The following is a 13800-nucleotide window of genomic DNA, read 5'->3' as shown; positions in this document are numbered from 1 at the left end:
AACTTTATTACTCTCTTTTCCCTATAAGATCAGAAGAGAAATGGAGTGTCATTTCCCTTTTTAGAAGCTAGTTGTTCTCGTAGAAACTATGAAATGATTAAATAAATTATTGAAACCTACTGAAATGCTGCTTTCAAATAAATAAATAAATAAAACCCAATTCAAGACGGATACCAAAGCAAGAACATAATCAAAATCACTTGCTGTTGTGAGACATGGCTTCAAAAGAGAACCAAATTAATGTATATAATGACTGGCTAAATTCTCTGGCAATACGTTATAACAATTTACAGTCAACATTGAAAGGGATTTTTACACACAATAAAATAAAAATGCCTTTTACTCATGCATACTTTTAATAATCAAAAGCACTGACTAATTTTCAGACATTGCAGGCCAAGGACATTTAAACAAACTACCTACTTTATCTGCCAAAACAACACGGTGGTGGTGGTCATGATTAGCTGCTAAGTCATTTCCGTCTCTTCATCTCCATGGACCATAGACCACCAGGCTCCTCTGCCCGTGGGATTTCCCAGGCAAGAATACTGAGTCTGGTTTTCATTCTCTCTTCCAGAAGATCTATCTTCCCAACTCAGGGATTTCTCAACCCTGGGTCATCTACATTGGGAAGTGGACTCTTTACCAATGAGCCACCAGGAGAATACCCCAAAGAAAAACAGTATCTACTTAAGTACTTCTTGGCTTTCATATGTACGCTATCAACCTTCCAGCCTATATAGTCTGTGTTGAACTATCCTAGTGATCCATCGATTAATAGTCAGCCTCCCAGTGATTCTTGTCTGGGAAGATCCCACATGCTGAAGTGTAACTAAGCTCATGGGCCACAACTCAGGAGCTCATGTGCCGAAACTAGAGCCAGTGTTCTCCAGCAAAAGAAACATCACAATGGGAAGGTTATGCAGCATAGTGAAGTGCACCATACCACTTGCCTCAGCTACAGAAAGCCCTTGAACATCCATGACTACCTGGCCCTGCCAAAATAAATGCAGTTTTAACAATAACAAATATTCATGTCAATGTATGGGAAAACCAATACAGTGTTGTAAAGAAAAATAAAGTAAAAATAAAAATTAAAGAAAAAAAATAAATAAAATACAAGCATCTTTTCTGACCATAATGCATTAAGATTAGATCTCAATTACAGGAGAAAAACTATTAAAAATTCTAACATATGGAGGTTGAACAACACACTTCTGAATAACCAACAAATCACAGAAGAAATCAAAAAAGAAATCAAAATATGCATAGAAACTAATGAAAATGAAAACACAACAACCCAAAACCTGTGGGACACTATAAAAGCAGTGCTAAGAGGAAAGTTCAAAGCAATACAGGCATACCTCAAGAAACAAGAAAAAAGTCAAATAAATAACCTAACTCTACAACTAAAGCAACTAGAAAAGGAAGAGTTGGAGAACCCCAGAGTTAGTAGAAGGAAAGAAATCTTAAAAATTAGGGCAGAAATAAATGCAAAAGAAACAAAAGAGACCATAGCAAAAATCAACAAAGCCAAAAGCTGGTTCTTTGAAAGGATAAATAAAATTGACAAACCATTAGCCAGACTCATCAAGAAGCAAAGAGAGAAAAATCAAATCAATAAAATTAGAAATGAAAATGGAGAGATCACAACAGACAACACAGAAATACAAAGGATCATAAGAGACTACTATCAGCAGTTGTATGCCAATAAAATGGACAACGTGGAAGAAATGGACAAATTCTTAGAAAAGTACAATTTTCCAAAACTGAACCAGGAAGAAATCGAAAATCTTAACAGACCCATCACAAGCACGGAAATTGATACTGTAATCAGAAATCTTCCAGCAAACAAAAGCCCAGGTCCAGACGGCTTCACAGCTGAATTCTACCAAAAATTTCGAGAAGAGCTAACACCTATCCTACTCAAACTCTTCCAGAAAATTGCAGAGGAAGGTAAACTTCCAAACTCATTCTATGAGGCCACCATCACCCTAATACCAAAACCTGACAAAGATGTCACAAAAAAAGAAAACTACAGGCCAATATCTCTGATGAACATAGATGCAAAAATCCTCAACAAAATTCTAGCAATCAGAATCCAACAACACATTAAAAAGATCATACACCATGACCAAGTGGGCTTTATCCCAGGGATGCAAGGATTCTTCAATATCCGCAAATCAATCAATGTAATTCACCACATTAACAAATTGAAAAATAAAAACCATATGATTATCTCAATAGATGCAGAGAAGGCCTTTGACAAAATTCAACATCCATTTATGATAAAAACTCTCCAGAAAGCAGGAATAGAAGGAACATATCTCAACATAATAAAAGCTATCTATGACAAACCCACAGCAAACATTATCCTCAATGGTGAAAAATTGAAAGCATTTCCCCTAAAGTCAGGAACAAGACAAGGGTGTCCACTTTCACCGCTACTATTCAACATAGTTCTGGAAGTTTTGGCCACAGCAATCAGAGCAGAAAAAGAAATAAAAGGAATCCAAATTGGAAAAGAAGAAATAAAACTCTCACTGTTTGCAGATGACATGATCCTCTACATGGAAAACCCTAAAGACTCCACCAGAAAATTACTAGAGCTCATCAATGAATATAGTAAAGTTGCAGGATATAAAATCAACACACAGAAATCCCTTGCATTCCTATACACGAATAATGAGAAAGTAGAAAAAGAAATTAAGGAAACAATTCCATTCACCATTGCAACGAAAAGAATAAAATACTTAGGAATATATCTACCTAAAGAAACTAAAGACCTATATATAGAAAACTATAAAACACTGATGAAAGACATCAAAGAGGACACTAATAGATGGAGAAATATACCATGTTCATGGATTGGAAGAATCAATATAGTGAAAATGAGTATACTACCCAAAGCAATTTACAAATTCAATGCAATCCCTATCAAGCTACCAGCCACATTTTTCACAGAACTAGAACAAATAATTTCAAGCTTTGTATGGAAATACAAAAAACCTCGAATAGCCAAAGCAATCTTGAGAAAGAAAAATGGAACTGGAGGAATCAACTTGCCTGACTTCAGGCTCTACTACAAAGCCACAGTCATCAAGACAGTATGGTACTGGCACAAAGACAGACATATAGATCAATGGAACAAAATAGAAAGCCCAGAGATAAATCCACACACATATGGACACCTTATCTTTGACAAAGGAGGCAAGAATATACAATGGAGTAAAGACAATCTCTTTAACAAGTGGTGCTGGGAAAACTGGTCAACCACTTGTAAAAGAATGAAACTAGATCACTTTCTAACACCGCACACAAAAATAAACTCAAAATGGATTAAAGATCTAAATGTAAGATCAGAAACTATAAAACTCCTAGAGGAGAATATAGGCAAAACACTCTCAGACATAAATCACAGCAGGATCCTCTATGATCCACCTCCCAGAATGCTGGAAATAAAAGCAAAAATAAACAAATGGGATCTAATTAAAATTAAAAGCTTCTGCACAACAAAGGAAAATATAAGCAAGGTGAAAAGACAGCCATCTGAATGGGAGAAAATAATAGCAAATGAAGCAACTGACAAACAACTAATCTCAAAAATATACAAGCAACTTCTGCAGCTCAACTCCAGAAAAATAAACGACCCAATCAAAAAATGGGCCAAAGAACTAAATAGACATTTCTCCAAAGAAGACATACGGATGGCTAACAAACACATGAAAAGATGCTCAACATCACTCATTATTAGAGAAATGCAAATCAAAACCACAATGAGGTACCACTTCACACCAGTCAGAATGGCTGCGATCCAAAAATCTGCAAGCAATAAATGCTGGAGAGGGTGTGGAGAAAAGGGAACCCTCCTACACTGTTGGTGGGAATGCAAACTAGTACAGCCACTATGGAGAACAGTGTGGAGATTCCTTAAGAAATTGCCAATAGAACTACCTTATGACCCAGCAATCCCACTTCTGGGCATACACACCGAGGAAACCAGAATTGAAAGAGACGCATGTACCCCAATGTTCATCGCAGCACTGTTTATAATAGCCAGGACATGGAAACAACCTAGATGTCCATCAGCAGATGAATGGATAAGAAAGCTGTGGTACATATACACAATGGAGTATTACTCAGCGGTTAAAAAGAATTCATTTGAATCAGTTCTGATGAGATGGATGAAACTGGAGCCGATTATACAGAGTGAAGTAAGCCAGAAAGAAAAACACCAATACAGTATACTAACACATATATATGGAATTTAGGAAGATGGCAATGACGACCCTGTATGCAAGACAGGGAAAGAGACACAGATGTGTATAACGGACTTTTGGACTCAGAGGGAGAGGGAGAGGGTGGGATGATTTGGGAGAATGACATTCTAACATGTATACTATCATGTGAATTGAATCGCCAGGCTATGTCTGACGCAGGATGCAGCATGCTTGGGGCTGGTGCATGGGGATGACCCAGAAAGATGTTATGGGGAGGGAGGTGGGAGGGGGGTTCATGTTTGGGAATGCATGTAAGAATTAAAGATTTTAAAATTTAAAAAAATAAAAAACTAAAAAAAAAAAAAAAGAAAAAAATAAATAAAATGGAAAAATAAATACATAAATAAGACCTTAAGGGGCAAAAAACAAACAAACAAACAAACAAAAACCACTGAGTTTAGCAGAGAAGTTAGTTACATATATTTAGCAACAAGCAAATATAATTCGCATGTTGAAAGTGCAAAAATACTAATTTTTCAAAACGTGATAGAATGATACTGATTAGAAGAAATCTATCACAGAATAAAAATATTCTAGGCAATAGTTCAGCAGGATGAGAGGTAAGGGTATCCCAGCCATCAGAGTTCACATTTGTGGTGTGAATGCCAAAAAGCCTATGAAACATCATGTTGGTCAAATAATTCGAGTATCCATATATCCACTTAAGCTCTTAGCTATCTCTCCTGCACCTTTATATTTCATTCTGAAGCCATTTGGATTTTCTGAAAGAATGTGTAGATTTGTTTTGTTTGTGTCAGTTTCTGAGGAGACTTCTCATTCTGCCCACATGCTAGGAAACTTTTACTATATTTTCCATTAATATAATTCAAGTTTCATCTACTCTAACCTTTCATACCATTAATCCCATATTGATTTCCTTTAGCAGGCTCTAGTGATGTTCTTCAAGCTCTTTTAGCCATTCTTTCACTTGGGTATAATGCTCACTGATTTGAATAGCAAATTACCACTTTTCTAATGTGCTTTTAGAGTGTGGTGAGCTGCTCTGTTTCAGGCTTTTGGTTGGAAAACCCTGCCTTATTGTCAGGGCTGCAGTATCTTCTGATACCAAAGGAAAGATTACAAATATTCCAAACAAATTTGATTATGGTAATTAACACTTTCTAAAGAATTAAAGAGTTCCTCATCAAAATATTTATTCCCATGGAAAAAATAGCCCCAGCTCCTTAAGTACATCATGATTTTATTAAGGGAATCTGTGAGAACGGCCATGTTCTCTGTGCATCGTGACTTCATCAACACACCTCTCTGAGGTGAAAAAACAAGTTAGAATTCACATACTTCAGGAAAGCCATATTTCAATATGGAAAAACCTTGTTTCAATAAGAGGAAAAATGGCTGCATGAGAAGTGGATTGATATTGTTTCTCTATTTTTCTCTGAGCATCTTCCTGTAAGTTGTGTCTTCACTTCTTACTGAAATGGTTGATTCTGCTGTTGTTCTGTTGCTCAGGCATAGTAACTCTCTGCAACATAATAAGGCATGTTACGTTCCTTATTATGCAGCACACCACGCCTCACTGTCCATCACTAACTCCCAGAGTTTGCTCAAAGTCATGTGCCTCAAATTAGTTGTACCATCCAACCATCTCATCGTCTGCTAGGCCCTTCTCCTTCTGCACTCAAGCTTTCCCAGCATCAGGGTCTTTTTCTATAGTTAGCTCTTTGCATCGGGTGGCGAAAGTACCAGAGTTTCAGCTTCAGCAAAAGTACTTCCAATGAATATTCAGGGCTGATTTCCATCAGGATTGACTGCTTTGATCTCCTTGCAGTCCAAGGGACTCGCAAGAGTCTTCTCCAACACCACAGTTCAAAATCATCAATGATTCCATGCGCAACTTCCTGTATAGTCCAACTCTCCCATCCATACATGAGTAATGGAAACTCCATAGGTATGACCTGATAGACCATTAATTGCAAAGTAATGCCTCTGCTTTTGCATATGCTCTTTAGGTGGTTACAGCTTTTCTTCATAGGATCTAGCACCTTTTAATTCCGCAGCTGCCCTCACCATCTGCAGTGATTTTGGAGCCCGAGAAAATAAAGTCTATCACTGTTTCCATTTTTCCCCGTGATTTCCCTATTTGATGTGAAGTCACGGGGCCAGATGCCATGATCTTCATGGTTTCAACATTGAGTTTTAAGCAAGGTTCTTCACTCTCTTCTTTCTTTCCATCAATACGCTCTTTATTTATTCTCCACTTTCTGTCATATATGTGGTGTCAACTGCAAATCTGTGGTTATTGATAGTTCTCCAAGCAATCTTGATTCTAGTTGGGCTTCATCCAGCCTGGCATTTCACATGACGTGCTGAATATAAGTTAAATAAGCCACATGACAATATACAGCCTTGATGTGCTCCTTTCCCATTTTGAAGCTAGCGCATTGTTCTATGTCCAAGTGTTGCTTCTTGACATGCCTACAGATTTCTCAGCAGGCAGCTAAAGAGGTCTGGTATTTGCATCTTTCCAGGAATTTCCCATAGCTTGTTGTCATCCACACAGTCAAAACCTTTGGCATAGTCCAAATCAGAAGTCGATGTTTTTCTTGAACTCCTTTGCTTTTTCTCTGATCCAATGGATGCTGACAATTTGATCTCTGGTTTCTCTGACTTTTCTAAATCCAGCTTTAACATCTGGAAGTTCTCGGTTCATGTACTGCTGAAGCCTAGCTTGAAGAACTTTGAACATGACTGTGCTTACATGTGAGATGTGTGCAATTGTGTGTTAGTTTAAACAATCTTTGGCCTAGCTTTTCTTGAGGATTGGAGTTTAAACTAACCTTTCCAAGTTCGGCGGCCAGTGCCGAGCTTTTCACATTTGCTGGCACATTGCGTGCAGGATTGTAATGTCATAATCTGGTACGACTTGAAATTCCACAACTGGAAACACATTACCTCTAGTAACTTTGTTCATAGTTATGTACTAAGGGCTGCTTGACTTCACATTGCAGGATGTCTGGTTCTGGGTGAGTAAAGACACCTTCACGGTTATGTGGGTCATTAAGATCTTCTTCTTCTTCTTCCTTTTCTTTTTTTTTTTTTAAGTTCAGTTCTTCTGTGTATTCTTGCCACCACTTCTTAATATATCTGCTTCTGTTAGGTCCATATATTTTGTCTCCTTTATTGTGCCCATCTTTGCATGAAATGTTCCCTTGGTATCTGTATCATTCCTGAGGTAATCTCTGTTCTTTGCCATCCTATTGTGTTTCTCTGCTTCTTTGCATTGATCCCTGAGGAAGGCTTTTCTTATCTCTCCATGCTATTCTTAAGAAAACTGCATTCAAATGGATTATCTTTCTTTTTCTCCTATGCCTTTAGCTTCTCTTCTTTTCTAAGTTATTTGTAAGGCCTCCTCAGACAAACCTTTTGCCTTTTTGCATTTCTTTTTCTTGGGTAGGTTTTGTTCATTGTCTCATGCAGAATGTCATGACCCTTGGTCCATAGTCTCCAAGCAGTCTGTCTATAAGATCTAATCCCTCAAATCTATTTGTCACATCCACTGCATAATCATAAGAGACTGATTTTGGCCAACCCAAATGGTCTAGTGGTTTTCCATACTTTCTTCAACTTAAGTCTGAAGTTTTCTTTAAGGCATTCCTGATCTGAGCCATCTCACTGCTCAGTCTTGTGGTTTTTTTTTTTTTTTTTTTTTCTGACTGCATAGAGCTTCTCCATCTTCAGCTACACAGGACAGAATCAATCTGATTTCAGCATTGACCATCTCAAGAGTCATCTCTTGTGTTGTTGGAAGAGGGTGTTTTCTATGAATGGTGAGTTCTCTTAGGGAATTCTGTTAGCCTTTGCCATACTTCATATGTACTCCAAGGTCCAACTTGCTTGTTATTCCAGGTATCTCTTGACTTCCTACTTTCTCTAGGAGGCAATGAACGTGGGCAGTATAAGCCCTCATTCCTCTGCCTTTTCTAAATCCATCGCATATATTTGGAAGTTCTTGGTTCAAATACTTTGAAGCCTAGCACAAAGGAGTTTGAGCCTTATCTTGCTTAGTATGTGAAATGAGCACAAGAGTGCAGTACTTTGACAAATTTTCAGCATTACCCTTTGATGCGGGGATCAGTACGTTGTCATGTGTACACTAGAGCTTGCTCAGTAGTGGCATAATGTGTATTCCATAGTGCAAACTCAGAAGTTGGAACATGTATGGCATATAATGTTGACTCAGTAGAGGTAGGATGATACTTTCAGAGTGCAAGCTCAGTAGTTGTGCTAAGCCTTCTGTAGAACACTGATTCAGCAATGGTAAGATGTGTGTTCTAGAATTCAGGGTCAATAGTGTTGTCACATTTCCTCCAGAGTTTAGCCACTGCAGAAGTGGCATGTGTGCTTAGAATGGGGTCTTAATAGTGGTGAGATGCATGCTCTACATCTCAGTCTCAGTAGAAGAGAGGTGTGTTCTCTAGAGTGCAAGCTAGTAGTTACAAGACACTTGGTGTGCTGACCTGTAGTACACAAAGAAGCAGTGGAAGTTGTCACAGCACTGAAACACTGACTGGTGAAAAACTCCTCGGTGTGTTGAACCCACAGTAGACAAAGAAACGTTCCAAGAATGTTTTACCTATGAGTTACAGCATGGTGGTAATTATTGAGTGCATTCCAGCTAATGTAGATGGAGATGCGCTTAAGCCATGTCATAAAACTGAACCAGTGATAGTTACAATCTCTTAGTCTTGCCTGAGCTATTTGGATGCAGAAACACTTAAAAAATTCACAGCACTGAAGCACTGGAATTTGACAAATTATCGGCTGTGTCTTCCAAGAATGGATGCTGAAGCACTTGAACTGTATCACGTAGCTGAAAGACTGGATGTTGATGAATACTGGGTGTATTTGCCCTGGGGTAAGAAGGGGACTCATTTAACCGTATGACAGCCCTAAAACACAATATGGAGAAAAATGTATGCGTGTTTATGAACTGGTATGTACAGAAACAATTGAGACATATCACAGAACTCAACAGTTGATGGTGAACAACTTCTAGGTGTATTTGAACCAGAGTATACGAAACAAGACTTGAAGAATGTAACAGAACTGAAACAACTGATGGTGATAAACTATTGCATGCGTTCAGCATGGCGTAGAAGAAGAAGGACTTGAAACATGTCGCAGCACTGAAACACCAATGGTCATAAGCTACTGGGTATGTTTCAGCTCAAGTGGATTAGAGAACCATTTGAAGCATGTCACACAACTGAAACATTGCATGCTTATGAACGACTGCATGTACTTGATATGGAGTGAATGAAGAAAGCACTTGAAGCATGTGACATCACTGAAGCACTGGTTGAGAATATGGACTATGTTTGAGCCGGAATGGACACAGAGGCTTCAGAATCATTTCATAGTACTGAACACTAGCACTAGATGGGGAAAAAGCTACTGAGTTCGTTTGACACAGGAATGGATGAAGAAGCAGTTGACATTATGTCACAGCAGTGAAACAAGATGGTTATAAACAGTGAGTGTATTGACGTTAGTGGGACCAAGAACATATTTAATCTTATCAAAGTCCTGAAACACTGGAGCATGGTGAACTGCTGGCTGTGTATGCCTCAGTGTGCACAGACAACATTTCAAATCATGTCACAGCACTGAAACGCTTGTATGGAGACGACAGACTGACTGTCTAGATCTGGGGTGGATGAGGAAGCTCTTGAAGCATGTCACTTCATGTATACACTAGATGGCGACAAACTACGGAGTTGGTGTATGAGTGCGCATGAAGAAGCCATTGGGTCGTGCTGCAAAGTAAAACACTGGCCGTTTATAACTACTAGAAATTTTACACCAGGATTAATGTAGAAGCATTTGAAGACTGTCAGTGTACTGAAGCAATGGATGGTGATAAAGGACTATGTTAACCTGGAGTGGGTGAGGAAGTACTCGAATCCAGGGGCAGCCATGGAACACTGTGTATTGATAAACTCCGGGATGTTTTATTTAGTCACTTCGTTAAGGAAGAATTGAACTTGGTCATATGTCACAGCACTGGACACTGGTTGGTACCACTTATTGACGATGACTGACCAGAGTGGGAAGAGAGCCTTTGAATTGTGCCACACCCACTGCACTAAAGAAATAGAGGAAACAATAGAATGCGAAAGACTAGGGATCTCCTCAAAAACTTAGAGATACCAAGCAAACATTTCTTGCAAAGATGGGCTGAATAAAGGACAGAAGTCGTATGGGCCCAACAGAAGCAGAAGATATTAAGAAGAGGTAGCAAAAATACACAGAAGAACTGTACATAAAAGATAGTCATGACGCAGATAATCACGATGATGTGATCATTCACCTAGAAGCAGACGTCCAGGAATGTACACTCAAGTGGGTCTTAGGAAGCATCACTACAAAGAAAGCTAGTGGAGGGGATAGAATTCCAGTTGAGCTAGTTCAAATCCCAAAGGACCATGCTATGAAAGGGTTGCACTTAACATGGCACCAAATGGGGAAAATTCAGCACTGGCCACAGGACTGGAAAGGGGCAGTTTTCACTCCAATCCCAAAGAAAGGCAATGCCAAAGAATTCTCCAACTACTACACAGTTGCACTCATCTCATATGCTACTAAATTAATGGGCAAAATTATCCAAGCCATGCTTCAGCAATACAGCAACCAGGAACTTCCAGCTATTCGAGTTGGTTTTCCAAAAGGCAGAGCAACCAAGATCAAATTGCCAACATCTGCTGCATCATTGAAAAACCAAGAGAGTTCCAAAAGATCTACTTCGGTTTTATTGAGACTTTGACTATGTGGATCACAATAAACTTTGGGAAATTCTGAAAGAGATTTCAGGGAATATCAGACAACCAGACTTGCCTCTTGATCAACTTGTATGCAGGTCAGGAAGCAACAATTAGAACTGGAAATAGAACAACAGACTGGCTCCAAAAAGGAAAAGGAGTACCCCGAGGCTGTATAATTGCCACCTTGCTTATTTAACTTCTACACAGACTACATAACGAGAAACACTGGGCTGGAGGAATCTCAAGGTGGAAACAAGATTGACAGAGAAATATCAATCATCTGAAATATGCCGATGACACCAGCCTTATGGCAGAAAGTGAAGAACTAAAGAGCCTCTTGATAAAAGTGACACGAGAGAGTGAATAAGTTGGCTTAATGCTCAACATTCAAAAAACAAAGATCATGGCATCGGATGCCGCCACATCATGGCAAATAGGTGGGAAACAGTGGAAACAGAAGATGACTTTATACTTCTGGGCTCCAAAATCGCTGCAGATGGTGACTGCAGCCATGAAATTAAAAGACGCTTCGTCCTTAGAAGGAAACTTATGACCAACCTAGATGATTAATTATAATTATTGACTATTGCTGATGATTGATTATTATTGATTATTATATTCATATTGAAAAACAGAGGCTTTACTTTGTCAAGAAAGGTCCATCTAGTCAACGCTACAGTTTTCCCAGTAGTCATGTGTGGATGTAAGTTTTGGAATATAAAGAAGGCTGAGCACTGAAGTATTGATGCTTTTGAACTGGGTGTTTAAGAAGACTCTTGAGAGTCCCTTGGACTGCTAGGAGATCCAACCAGTCCATCCTAAAAGAAATCAGTCCTTAGTGTTCATTGACAGGACTGATGTTGAAGCTGAAACTCCAATAATTTGGCCCCGTGATGTGAAGAGCTGGCTCATTTGAAAGCATCTTGTTGCTGGAAATGATTGAGGGCAGGAGGAGAAGGGGACGTCAGAAGGTGAGATGGATGGATGGTATCACCGACTCAATGGACATGGGTTTGGGTTACCCATGGGAGTTGATGATGGACAGGGAGGTCTGGCTTGCTGCGGTTCATGGGATAACAAAGAGCTGGACATGAATGAGTGACTCAACTGAACTGATCACCCCTTAAAGAGTGATTTTTTTTTCTTTCTTTTCCTTTTTCTTTTAAATAATCTTGGGCACATTTGACTGAAGCATGCCATGCAATGAAACGTTAAATGGTCAGTAACTACCAGCTGGGCTTGACATTGGATGGACGGAGAAGCACTGCAGGCATGTCACTGAACTTCAACACTGTATGGTGATAGCCTAGTGAATGCCTTTAAATGGGGAGAATGAACACACCATTGAAGTGGATCTTGGCATTGGAACTGGAGGTGGTGAATGTTATGGATGTGTTTGACTTGCGATAATGAGGAAGACTTGAGGAATGTCACACACAGTAAAACATTGGATGGTGTTAATGTTTGAGTGTGTTTGGCCTGGTGAGGATGGAAACGTCCTGGAATCTGCCATAAAATGGAAACATTCAATGGTCATAAGCTACTGCATGTGCTTCACCTAGAGAGGATGAAGAAGCACATGAAGCATGCTACAGGACTGAAACAGTGGATGGTGATAATCCACTGGGTATGTTTTGTCTGGGGTTGTGAAGAAGCACTTGAGGCAAGTCCTCGAACTGAGGCATGGGATGCTGATAAACTGTTGGGTACTTCTGAACAGTGGTGTGTGGCAAAATTCTTGAAATATGTTACAGTATGGAAACATTGGATGATGCTAAACTCCTGGTGTGTTTGATCCAGGATGGGCAAGAAGCAATTGATGCATGTCAAAAACCTGAAACAGGTGATAAACAACAGGGTGTGTATGACCCAGAGTGCATGGGGAAGTATCTGAACCTTGTCACCAACATGAAACACTGGATGGTGACAAACTGTTGAGGGTGCTTGATTCAGGGTGGACAGGAAGCACATGATCCATTTCACAGAACTCAAACATGGACGGGGCAAGAGACTTGGAATGTTTGACCCAGGGAGAAAAAGAAGCTCTGGAAGCATGCTGTAACCCTGAAACACTGGATAGTGAGAAACCACTTGGTGTGATGACCTGAGGGAATGAAGAAACCCAGAAGCATGTTGCATAACTGAAACATTGGATAACGACACACTACTGGGTGTCTTTGACCCCGTGTACACAAAGGAGCACTTGAAGCATGTCACAGAACTTGAACACTGGATGGTGAAAAACTCCTGGGAGTGTTTGACTGGGTGGATGAAGACGCTCCTCAAGCATGTCTCTGCACTAAGACACTGGATGAGGAGTGTGTTTTAGCCTCAGAAAATGAAGCACTTGACCTGTGTAACGGCACTAAAATAGAGTATGGCACTTATACCACTGGGTGATTAGTCCCAGGTGACAAGGAAACACCGGAAAGTGTCGCATGTTAATGCACTGAATACTCTACGGGGATAAAGTACTGAATGTGTTTGATCTGGGGTTGCGAAGAAGCAGGTAAAGCAGGTCCCTGGGGTGACACAAGGGATTCTGATACACTACTGGGAGTGTAGGAATTCAAGTGGAATAAGAAGCACTGGAAGCATGTCACATCCATGAAACAATAAATGTTGCTAAACTACTGAGTGGGAATGAGAGCCTGGGAAAGACTAGAGATCTCTTCAGGAAAATAAGTGGTATCAAGGGAGTATTTCATGCACATATGTGTATAATAAAGGGCCGAAAA

Source organism: Ovis aries, chromosome Y (genome assembly GCF_016772045.2).
Source record: "Ovis aries strain OAR_USU_Benz2616 breed Rambouillet chromosome Y, ARS-UI_Ramb_v3.0, whole genome shotgun sequence".
Taxonomy (NCBI): Eukaryota; Metazoa; Chordata; class Mammalia; order Artiodactyla; family Bovidae; genus Ovis; species Ovis aries.
The sequence above is the reverse complement of the archived record's forward strand: the minus strand, read 5'-3'. Positions refer to the sequence as shown.